Source organism: Papaver somniferum, unplaced genomic scaffold (genome assembly GCF_003573695.1).
Source record: "Papaver somniferum cultivar HN1 unplaced genomic scaffold, ASM357369v1 unplaced-scaffold_57, whole genome shotgun sequence".
Classification (NCBI taxonomy): Eukaryota; Viridiplantae; Streptophyta; class Magnoliopsida; order Ranunculales; family Papaveraceae; genus Papaver; species Papaver somniferum.
In genome coordinates, this window is record NW_020648415.1 from 3456907 (window position 1) to 3470397 (window position 13491).

At 33.8% G+C, this 13491-nt stretch overlaps 2 long non-coding RNA genes across 2 annotated transcripts; both read right to left on the reverse strand.

The window, feature by feature from the left end:
• Positions 1-966: 966 nt before the first annotated feature.
• Positions 967-5312, reverse strand: LOC113343192. The gene is made up of 3 exons (XR_003357089.1): positions 5003-5312; positions 1845-1951; positions 967-1406 (listed from the first exon to the last, which is right to left on the reverse strand). It is a non-coding gene; the product is annotated as an uncharacterized LOC113343192 (long non-coding RNA).
• A 2302-nt stretch (positions 5313-7614) lies between these two features.
• Positions 7615-10775, reverse strand: LOC113343232. Its single transcript, XR_003357114.1, has 3 exons — positions 10484-10775; positions 8591-8675; positions 7615-7851 (listed from the first exon to the last, which is right to left on the reverse strand). It is a non-coding gene; the product is annotated as an uncharacterized LOC113343232 (long non-coding RNA).
• Between the last annotated feature and the right edge of the window lie 2716 nt (positions 10776-13491).

Below are 13491 nucleotides of genomic sequence, written 5' to 3' on the forward strand. Positions count from 1 at the left end.
AACAACTTTGAAAACAAATATTCTCAATGGACATTATACAAAAACATAGTATTATTATCTTCTCCAAGGTTCAATTGTTCGAAGTATACGGTGATATGTTTCTCCCCCTTAGTCAATACTTACATCTTTTACATAATAGGTGAAACCTATATATATGTTGATTCACCCCCCCTTACATATTCATCCGTAAAACCATATGTATGTAGTGCGAAACTACTAATTAATTTCCCTTTTTTTTGCAATAAAAATTAGTAAAGGTACGAAAACTATGTGATCGTAATGAATTCAAACAAAAAATGCTTCAAGTCTTAAATGAAACACATATCAACTTTTAATTTAGATGATATCACAGAGTATAAAATACTTAGCGTCTCATCTAGGATATTTAAGATGCATGCATCCCCTGTTTATTCCACATCCACTTTCCGCACAAAGATATAACAATTAAGCACAAGTTCAATAAAGAACTCTCCCCCATCTGATGTCATTCCCAAGAGAATAACATGAGTAAACTTTCTTTAATAAAAAGAAGGATTTTGCCGGACATTAAAATTCACATGGATTTGTATCCCAAACATCGATATAAATTAATCTCAATGCCATATACGAACAAAGATACAATTCTAATCGATATGACTCAATATAAGAAAATCTTACGGAGTAAACAATGCAGTAATTACAAAATAGTGTGAAAACAAATAGATCAGTACTATGAAAAATTCTCATACAACTTGTTCAATTTTTAGTGCATAAAAACTAATAGATTTAACTTTTGAGCATATATGAGATATCAGTTCAAATCACAAAAAGTAAAGGACACATATATCTCATAAGACTTTGCAATACATTAAACCACTAATGATTATATACTACAAGTTCATCTTCCAAAAACTCTATAATGTAAATAAAAAAATGTATAAATATGTAAGATGAAAATCGTTGGAAATAGCTTGCGTACTCATAATATTTGCTACACCAAACCCTAGTTATCCTTCTTGAACACAAGAATAAATTCTCACAAGAAGTTTCCTATAAAAATGAACCAAAAGAGTTTACTCTGAGATTCCATATTGTTCTCACAATTTCTATATTCATTAAGTTCCTCTTCAATAAGGTCCAATTTGGATTCAACAAGTTTTATCTTCTCCTAAAGCTTCTTCATAGAGGAATTTAGTTCACAACTTAGTGCTCGAACTTGTTCTAACACAAGGTTCAACTTGAGAGATAATTCATCAAATTGAGAACATGGCAGATTGTCGCAAGGTGTAGTTTCACACTTGTCTTGACATAAATCACTCTCTGATGGTTCAAACTGGATTTTCCTTGGGGGAAATTGCACAGTCCAGACTTCTCCTTGCTTGAAAAACTTGAAGAAAACATGGTTATCGTACCCTAAATTGATTATTCTGAAAGAAGGATACCTTTGTTAAACCGGTTACGGAACCTTGAGAGATAATATATATTTTAGAAGAACCAATAATTCCTGTTATATTCTTTACCCTGAATTTGATGTGTTTTACACAGGTAATATCATAATTGCATGATCATGTGGTATATAAGTATTTTTCATGAACTTCCCTTTACTTAGCTCAATAAATAAATTTATAAGCACAAGAAGTATCAGCCTTGTTATGTCATGGATTGTTTCAGGGAGCAGAGCTCAAATTTATCGCAATTAATACTATGCTCACAGATTATACAACAAATTAGACACCCATCCCCTTTTTAGAGTTGTTATTCTCACCCAAGGGAGATATGAGAATCAACGTGTCTTTTCAGGAGAAGATTTTCTTAGTCTAGGTCTTGTTTCTACAGAATCAAGAGTTTGAGAGCGAGTCTGTTACCTTTGTTTTACGCAATTTTTCTTGAAATTGTTGATTGATATTTGCAATTTGTGAATCATTTTGTTCAACTATCTTGAGATTTCCGACTCTTCCCTTTTGTGATGTTTCTGAAACAATGTAGTTGTAGAAGAGTTAGATTTTGAAACACTTTTATCCTTCGGGTGATCCTTGTGACGCCCCGACTCTTATACCTGCTTAGCTATATGATTACAACCTAATTGAAGCATCAAATACATATTATAAATCTTAAGAACCATATTCACATAAAGTGCTAACAAACAAACCCAAACTCTCTAATACAGTATGGTTGAAAGTCTCTCATGTTATATAAATATATAAATGTGTTGTTTTACAGTATAAAGAAAAAATACATATAATACAGATACACGACAACACTATATTCGGTAGAGCACTAAGCTACGAAAACGGATATCTTCGCACGCTTCATTCCTTCTGATTACTGAAACTGAAGTGGGAACAAGTGAGCACATCGTTCCAAAGGGTGCCCAAAAAAAACATATAACTTCCAAGTAATCACTAACATGATTCACAGTTCTAATAACATAAATTGAAAAGAAGATTAATGAATCTAAGCATTCAACAATTCATGCAACAAGAAGCAAGTGTTATCCTAACCTCGCCAAACTCATTGGAGAAAACGACGCGAGAAAAACCCTAACCAATAATAATAACACCATCCACACAGAGTGCTCATACAAACTATAATTCAGAATATTACCATCAAGATCAGAAAGTTAGACGAACAAGTATAATATGCACACGAGTGATTTCCCTCAAATAAAATAGTATATATAATATCATAACGGATGAATTACCTCCCTACTAGGTACTATTCAAACAGATGAGTTACTTCCATACTATATTAATAAGCAATACTACTAAAACAGATGAATTACCGCCCTACTATGAAATAGTTATAATACTATTAAAACGGATGAATTACCGCCCTACTAGGTAATATTGTCGGCGGATGAATTACCGCCTTACTTAACTTGGCTAAGAGCCGTGGGGAAACACAAACACTCCTCGCAGGGAAATCTCACAATGCATATCACAAACAATACATCGAAGCAATCATCATACATACATATACAACATATACGTCACACTCAAAGATACATGAATAGCACATCAAATAACACGCAATCATGCACACCGCGGATAAAGAAAGATTAATGATTACAAGAAGGTTACAGAGTTCCCACCAGGTTCGATGACAAGCCACGCCTACCTCGAGATCATCAATCCGCTAGTTCATCATTTGAATCGATCGTTGTTAATAAAGACTAATTGTTAATCACACAAGAACTCTAAGAGATTAGCCAAAAGGCTCATACAAGGCTCATGACATAACTTATACAATTCTCTAGTTATAAGTTAAATGAACTATCTAATGGTTTTATGCTCACTTATGGTTTTATACCTTTCAAAGATTATCTTTAGCACACTAAAGGTTTACTAATCCGGTTAGATTGGTTCTATAGTCCATTAGATATGTCTAAAGAGTACCTACAACTTTGTAGAAGGAACTAAAGGTCAATTCAGACCATAAAGGTCCAATTCATCAAAATAGGAAAACTATGCCTAAGCCCAAGTCCACCAAACTCGGCCCACTAAGGCCTGGTTCAAGAGTCAACTGATGGTCACTAACAGTCAAAGAGGTCAATTAACGGTCCACGTCAAGTCAAAGTCAAGGGTAAATGGTTCAACTCAGTCATATAGACTGATTCAGGTGAGTCGACTCAGTCAGACAAACTCAGTCAGACAGAACAAGATCTAAGTCAGACATCTAACTCAGCTAACAAAGAGTAGAACAGAGCCAAACACTTTAATGCATAATCAAAACACAAAGGCAAACAGGTAAAGTCTATAATCCTTCTAACTGTAATCTCCAACTATAATATCATTTATATCACTTTCCACTACAAAGATAATGGCAGGAACTCATTGCCATATCCATTGCATACTTGCAATATTATACATATCTCTTGAATTCTAACAACACTGCCATATTAGCTTCAACTGCAACACACCCAAACTGCAGTTCAACATTTCTATAGTCTTTACTTGAACGATTATACTAATAGCATCAGTTCCACAAATAATCACCTGCAACATCATTTCAATATCCACTATATCTTGAATTCACTACAAGTTCAGTTTCAACACCCAACTAATACACAACAACCTCAGTTATACTTTCAAACCCACCAATAACATCACCAGTTCTACTCCTGGAGAATGAGCACCAACACTTCCTTGTTTACCGAAATTTCAGCTTCAATCACTTCTCTTTGTTTACACACTCTCATTGCACTAACACCTTCATTCCTCAGTTCAGCTTGTTCCTCATCATACCACCAACTACACTTCCCCCTGAGATATTCAATCTCAAACTCATCTCATACCTATAACTCCATTAGAACTGCCATGTCCTACACCAGCAGCCACATTAGTATCGACCCCATCTCCAAAATGCCGTGCTTTACTAAACCACATAACCACCAAACACAGTCATATCTCTTCTAATCAAAACACTTTCTTCATCTTAATCTGATTCAATTCAACATGAACCTATGTACACAACACTATTAACCTGTAGTTCAATCCCTTCATCTATTTAAATTCAACATGGATACAATTCATCCTGTCCCTGAAATCATTACCACCTGCAATTCCAGTACTTCTCAATTACAACTATCTTCATTATCAGATCCATCTAAATCAACACAAACAACACCATAAGTTCAGTTCTTCATTGCATCATAGTTCCCCATTTCAGCATCAACAACAACAACAACTAAACCTTTATTGCTTCTCAACCTACAATTCCAGTACTACCACCAACAGTAACATCTGCCTAACCATCCATACAAGCCATTGAGCAGAACAACATCAATCTCCTTCTAATTTAGTTTATATCCCTTCCTTACAACTTGAATTCTATCTTTCTAAAGTCACAAAACCCTAATTTACTGATTTGAGGAAGAACACGGGAAAACCCTAATTCTCAAAGAAATTAAAATTAAACTCTTCTTAATGAACACAACTTCAATTCAAGCAAAACCCATCTAAGATTTCATCAATTAAAAACCAATCAACAAGAAAGAAATTCAAATTGAGGAACCCTAATTTACCTGATTTGTGATTCTTCGCCAAAACTGCTTCATCTCATCAATTCACCAACAACCCTCTTAATCTTCAGTTGTTACAACTCGATATCATCCTCGTTCTACACAAACTCAGAAAACAACCCAACTTCAAAAAACCTTAACTCACTGGCTTCTCAATTCTTCTTCCTCCTAACTCAAACAGCAACGACACCTCCACCATCTCTTGATTCATGATCGGACTCTTGTTATCTCGATCTCAGAATAATACTTCATCTCCCAAAATCAACCAGAAAAGGAAAGGGTCGAAGAAAGAAGAAGAAAGAAAGAAGAAGAAGAAAATAGAAATGAGCTTATCTGCTCGATCTGGGTTGATAAGGCCAAATAAAATTATTAAAGCACCCATAAAATGGATAAGGGAAGCCAAGCGGTTTAAATGTAGAATGATTATTTTCCCTTCATACTAATCCAGTGATATCTTCTTCGTTCGATGTCTGAATGACACGTTCGAGTAGTCTAATTCGCATAACTTTTCGAGACTTATTCAATAATACTAGTTTCATATATAAATTGTTGTTAGATTATTTTCTATTAATTAAAATCTACGTTAACTAATAGAGTCATTAGCGGCTCAGTCGTCTCTTAATCATCGCTAGACCAGTCAAATAGCGTTGACGAGCTTGAGGGTCCTTACATTCTCCCCACCTTATTCATTTTCGTCCTCGAAAATCGAACCATCCTTTTAGTCTTCAAAACTCCCCACCTTATAGAGAATTACTATCTCTCGTCTAAGTGCAAGTACTGCTCATACTTACAATCGCGTGAAAAAGCAACTCATTTTAAATGAGTAAAAAAAAAAAATCACAATCTTATATGGTTTTCTACAACTAAAATCTATAATTTGTAGCTCTAAGTTCAATAGACTAATTTTCTATTTCCTAATATGATTGTCTCTACGCTCACTATGGTGAGTTTGATTATAACAGATAAGTATGTCTGACTTCTCTGCGCTAAAATTTATAGTCTAATATTTAGTAATTTATTAATTTGATGTAGTTCCAAATTTGTTATATATTTATCCATCTGACTAATCTAAATTTGATTTCACGTAAATCTATAATATCTGCTACTTTAATTTCACTGTTATACGATATATAAATTTTCTAAATATTATCTACTTTAAATTTGATATTAACATAATTATTAAAATATTACTATCAGCAGTGTTTCTATTCTCCATATCTTTATTATTATCTTTATAAATTTGTTTATAGTCCCGTTGGTACACTAAGCTTAAGTCTCTAAGTATGGTTTCACATTTACATAAGATTAATATAATTAATTTCATTTATTCCTATTAAATTCGCATATTATATCTTGTTAAGTATTGGCGCTGGTAACTTAATATTATTTCAATTCGAGTCTGCATAAACCCTTAGTGTATCATGATAGTCCTTAGATTAGTCTACTAATGTAAAGTATCCTATTGATATATAAATTTATTTTTCTTTCGAGTCTATTATTATTCTAAGCATCACTTCTCCATGTGCATTTGTTTAATTTTAATGATTTACTAAATCAGTTACTGGACCAAAGAGAATTTGAATATAAAATTACTAAGAAATTTAACCTTTCTATTTTATGCAATGTATCCGCATGACCTTAAGTCTTAACCTAATAAGTCTTATATTAACTGTCTGGTTTCAACGTACAAGACTGTATTTCTAATTTTATTTAATATACAAAATCTGAGTATAGGTAATTACTAATACTTTTGCGTATCTACTTGATCCTAATTATTACTTTAACCATTAAATATTTACTAATGAGATTTTAATTAGGTAAAGTTCATTACAATACTATTTGATAAGTGTTATAATATTACTTTTGTTATGATTATTAGTGATCCTATTATCATTTATTATTATTAACACTAAAGGTCGAACTATTGTCTTAACTACTCTTACAACTTAACTTCATATCTACTTTAACAGATTAATGGTTCTAATTGCGAGAAAAGGTACTCTATCAGTTTCTAAGTAAAATTTGAGATCTATCAGTTCACTAATAGAAGAACGCCCTCCTACTATGAATGGTAATCCATGCTTGTAGTTGTCCTTTCCAGGTTAGCAAGACCCGACGATGGTTTCCTACGAACAAAGACAACACAAACACACCAGAATTTCAAACCTCACTATTCTCCAGTGCTAGATTATCTATGTTAAATAATTGAGTCTAACTAATCTCTAATTCTCTATTGAAATGTCTAAACTATAATGTAACTGGTTTCAACCTACAACTTTTACTTCATACTTTATATAGTAACATACATACACATCACGATAAATAAAAAAATCATCATGTTATACAAAACAATCAAACAATTCAATTCAAAATATTTTAGTTCTTGATTGTTTTTAGTAATTAAAATTTATCTCACAACCCAACCCGATTCTAAATTAATCTCATTTACTAATTGGCACTGGGTATGCCTAGTGTCGCCCATGTAAGATCTAATAGTGAGCTCTGATACCAACTATGTGACGCCCCAACTCTTATACCTGCTTAGCTATAGGATTACAACCTAATTGAAGCATCAAATCCATATTATCAATCTTAAGAACCATATTCACATAAAGTGCTAACAAACAAACCCAAACTCTCTAATACAGTATGGTTGAAAGTCTCTCATGTTATATAAATATATAAATGTATTATTTTACAATATAAAGAAAGAATACATATAATACAGATACACGACAACACTATATTCGGTAGAGCACTAAGTTACGAAAACGGATATCTTCGCACGCTTCACTCCTTCTGATTACTGAAACTGAAGTGGGAACAAGTGAGCACATCGTCCCAAAGGGTGCCTGCAGAAAAACATATAACTTCCAAGTAATCACAACATGATTCACAGTTCTAAGAACAGAAATTGAAAAGAAGATTAATGAATCTAAGCATTCAACAATTTATGCAACAAGAATCAAGTGTTATCCTAACCTCGCCAAACTCATTGTAGAAGACGACGTGAGAACAACCCTAACCAATAATAATAATCATCCACACAGAGTACTCATACAAACTATGATTTAGAATATTACCATCAAGATCAGAAAGTTAGACGAACAAGTATAATATGCACACGAGTGATTTCCCTCAAATAAAATAGTATATATAATATCATAACGGATGAATTACCTCCCTACTAGGTACTATTCAACGGATGACTTACCGCCCTACTATATTAATAAGCAATACTACTAAAACGGATTAATTACCGCCCTACTATGAAATAGTTATAATACTATTAAAACTGATGAATTGCCTCCCTACTAGGTAATATTGTCGACGGATGAATTACCACCTTACTTAACTTAGCTAAGAGCTGTGGGGAAACACAGAAACTCCTCGCAGGTAAATCTCACAATGCATATCACAAACAATACATCGAAGCAATCATCGTACATACATATACAACATATACGTCATACTCGAAGATACATGAATAGTACATCAAAGAACATGCAATCATGCACACCGATAGTAAGGACTCATCATGCTCACACATAAAGAAAGCTTAATGATTACAAGAAGTTTACAAAGTTCCACCTGGTTTGATCACAAGCCACGCCCACCTCGAAATCGTCAATCCGCTAGTTCATCCTTTGAATCAGTCGTTATTAATAAAGACTAACTGTTAATCGCACAAGAACTCTAAGAGATTAGCCAAAAGGATCATACAAGGCTCATCACACAACTCATACAATTTTCTAGTTATAAGTTAAATGAATTATATAATGGTTCTATGCCCACTTATGGTTCTATACCTTTCAAAGTCTATCTTTAGAACATCTAAAGGTTTACTAATCCAGTTAGATTGGTTCTATAATCCATATCTACAACTTTGTAGAAGTAACTAAAGGTCAATTAGGACCATAAAGGTCCAATTCATCAACATAGGAAAACTATGCCTAAGCCCAAGTCTACCAAACTCGGCCCAATAAGGCCTGGTTCAAGATTCAATTGATGGTCACTAATAGTCAAAGAGGTCAATTAACGGTCCATGCCAAGTCAAAGTCCAGGGTCAATGGTTCAACCCAGTCATATAGACTGATTCACGTGAGTCGACTCAGTCACATAATGAGTCAGACATCTAACTCAGCTAACAAAGAGTATGATAGAGCCAAACACTTTAATGCATAATCAAAACACAAACGCAAACAGGTAAAGTCTATAATCCTTCTAACTGTAATCTCCAACTATAATATCATTTATATCACTTTCCACTACAAAGCTAATGGCAGAAACTCATTGCCATATCCACCGCATACTTGCAATATTATACATATCTCTTGAATTCTAACAACACTGCCATATTAGCTTCAACTGCAACACACCCAAACTGCAGTTCAGCATTTCTATAGTCTTTAATTGAACGATTATACTAATAGCATGAGTTCCACAAATAATCACCTGTAACATCATTTCAATATCCACCATATCTTGAATTCACTACAAGTTCAGTTTCAACACCCAACTAATACACAACGACCTCAATTATACTTTCAAACCCACCAATAACATCACCAGTTCTACTCCTGCATAATGAGAACCAACACTTCCTTGTTTAACGAAATGTCAGCTTCAATCACTTCTCTTTGTTTAGACGCTCTCATTGCACTAACACCTTCATTCCTCAGTTTATCCTGTTCCTCATCATACCACCAACTACACTTCCCCTTGAGATATTCAATCTCAAACTCATTTCATACCTATAACTCCGTTAGAACTGCCATGTCCTACACCAGCAGCCACATTAGTATCGACCCCATCTCCAAAATCTTGTGCTTTACTAAACCACATAACCACCAAACACAGTCATATCTCTTCTAATCAAAACACTTTCTTCATCTTAATCTGATTCAGTTCAACATGAACCTATGTACATAACACTATTAACATGTAATTCAATATCTTCATATATTTCAATTCAACACGGATACAACTCATCCAGTCCCTGAAATCATTATCAACTGCAATTCCTGTACTTCTCAATTAAAACTATCTTCATTATCAGATCCATCTAAATCAACACAAACAACACCATAAGTTCAGTTCTACATTGCATCATAGTTCCGCATTTCAGCATCAACAACAACAACAACTAAACCTTTATTTCTTCTCAACCTACAATTCCAATACTACCACCAACAGTAACATCTGCCTAATCACCCATACAAGCTATTGATAAGAACAATATCAATCTCCCTCTAATTTAGTTTATATCCCTTCCTTACAACTTGAATTCTATCTTTCTAAATTCAACAAAACCCTAGTTTACTGATTTGAGGAAGAACATGGGAAAACCCTAGTTCTCAAAGAAATTAAAATTAAACTCTTCCTAATCAACACAACTTCAATTCAAGCAAAACCCATCTAAGATTTCATCAATTAAAAACCAATCAACAAGAAAGAAATTCAAATTGAGGAACCCTAATTTACCTGATTTGTGATTCTTCACCAAAACTGCTTCATCTCATCAATTCACCAACAACCCTCTTAATCTTCAGTGGTTACAACTCGATATCATCCTCGTTCTACACAAACTCAAAAAACAACCCAGCTTCAGAAAACCTTAACTCACTGGCTTCTCTATTCTTCTTCCTCCTAACTCAAACAGCAACGACACCTCCACCATCTCTTGATTCATGATCAGACTCTTGTTATCTCGATCTCAGAATAATACTTCATCTCCCAAAATCAACCAGAAAAGGAAAGAGACGAAGAGCAAAGAAAGAAGAAGAAAGAAGAAGAAGAAAATAAAAATGAGCTTATCTGCTCGATCTGGGTTGATAAGGACAAATAAAATTATTAAGGCACCCATAAAATGGATATGAGTAGCCAAGCGGTTTAGATGTAGAATGATTATTTTCCCTTCATACTAATCCAGTGATATCTTCTTCATCCGGTTTCTGAATGACACATTCGAGTAGTCTAATTCGCATAACTTTTCGAGAGTTATTCAATGATACTAGTGTCATATCTAAATAGTTGTTAGATTAATTTCTATTAATTAAAATCTACGTTAACTAATCGAGTCATTAGCGGCTTAGTCATCTCTTGATCATCTCTAGACCGGTCAAATAGCGTTAACGAGCTTGAGGGTCCTTACAATCCTGGCCTTTGCACAAGAAACATTGAGATACAAATGTTCTATCCTAATTACCGGTATGAAGTTCCTCTTTTTTAAGTGTGGGAGAGTTTTTCAAGACTTTAAATATGGAGAGTTGTGTTGACTGCTCTTATAAGGATTTTTTGGAAAATACCGTTTCTTCTTTTTGCGAGCAGTAAGATCAATCAAATGACACGTCTCTTTTTGTTCATGATTCAACTTAATCAGTTCACGTTCCGAACTTTCAGTATTTTTAGTCCATGTATCCTTATCCAGTTGAAATTAAGCCTTTATTGAACGAATTTCTTCAATCAAGAGGTTGATTTTTTTTTTCCTAAAGAAGATATATTTTTTCGTATGGAATTGCTAGAACTGTTTGAATCATGACTCTGATCATTATCAACAAATGTGAGAAACACTGGATTGGCTGATTCATCCTATGAACAAAGTCTAAAGATGCCATCCAGGCTATAGTTTTCTAACAATAATCCTTGTTGGGACACAAGGACTTATGATGACCATGATCAAGACATTTGGAACAGACTAAGGAATCTTTGTCTATTTGAACCTTTTTATCCTTATTCTTAATTGATGGTTCTTTATGATTTTTCCTTTTTCTCTGTCTGAGAGTTTTCTTCATCTATTATATAAAAAGTGACAGAGCGCAATTAAGGATATTTTCATTAATTTGTTCGAGACTTAGAGATTTTTCGTTAGCATTTTTTCCCACATTCGAGATATAATGATTGTTTCTTTTACTGAATTCTTGTTCAAAGATTATTAACTTTCCAACTAAGGTATTTCTGGAAAGTGTTGAAAGGTTAATTCCTTCCATAATGGCATGTTTCTTAGACTCGTATCTTTCTGGTAAAGATCGTAGAATTTTCATCACAATGTCCTTTTCAAGAGTGGTCTTCCCTAATGCATAAATCATTAACAATTTCAGACACTTTGCGATTAAACTCATCAAATGAATCTTTAACAGACATACTAAGATTTTCCTAGTCAGAATTTAGGTTTTGAATCCTAGCTTCATTTTATGAGGTATCTCCTTCGAATATGGTTTTTAAGATATCCCAAGCATCTTTAGACTCAGTGCACGAAGTCACATGGTGCTGAAGATCATGGCATATGGTATGATTAATAACATTTAATCCGTCAAAATTATGCTTTGCAACACTTATCTCGGCTTCACTATATTCTGCAAAATCTTTCTCAACAGTGTTCCCGTCTCTAATAACTTTCGGAGGATTGTATCATATAACCACAAGTTTCCATGTCTGAAAATGACGGGCTTGTAGAAAGGAACACATAGTAATTTTCCACCATAAGTAATTTGTTCCATCAAAGGCTGGCAGTACGTTTATCGAGATTGCACTCATGTCCATATAGTCAGATTTCTTCAAATGCAGACTTATTAAGTCTTTCGCGTGTTTATTTTCTTTGGTACCAGTTGAAAATGTGGGGGGTACCAAAATACACCATCAACTTTTTCTTAGGGAAGTTGTATGGACTAAAATCAAATCTAATTCTGAGAGTTACAACTTAATGAAGCTCAATCAGGAATAATATGAATAGATTATGTCTCTTCCTCTCACAATCAATATGTAAACAGAGACAAGTCGGTGAACCTAATTATTCTGTGAGAGTACTTGGACGATTCCAAAGATCAATATCCAAGATCAATCAAGTCGTACCCAAAAATTTCAATGGACTTATCTACTTGAATTGATTTATGTACAACCTGTGATATTTCAATTATAAAGATAAACAATATAATGCCAAAAAAGAAATAACACTGACACCATAAATTTTATTAACGAGGTAACCGTAAACCCAGAAAAACACCGGGACCTTGTCTAAATTGAACACAAACTTTATTAAGCCGCTACAGATACCACCCTACTATCAATAATTTGGTCTGGAATGTAGTTGAAACCTAATCTACCGTCACAGTGTTTCAGTTACAGTCGTGCTCCTTACGCCTCTTGAATCCCGTAAGACTCCGTGAAATTGATTCCCTTAGATGACATCTTTTACAACCTAAGAATTTCTTCAACTCAATTGAAGACTATAAACCAACCTGCCCCATATATATAAGGCAATATGTGATTTCCGTTCAGATCAAAGATTAAGGTGAGGTAGGAAATCGGTTACAATAGACAAAGTCTAGCAAACTTCAAAATCTGGTCTTAAGAGCTTCCTAGATTAATATTCACCTCACAAGTAGATACTTTTGAATAAAAAAGTCTGAGACGAAGAAACTTTGTGGTTTCTATCTATCTTGTTCGTTGGATCTAAAGGCTCAACAGTCAAAACAAGATCAGGATACACGAGC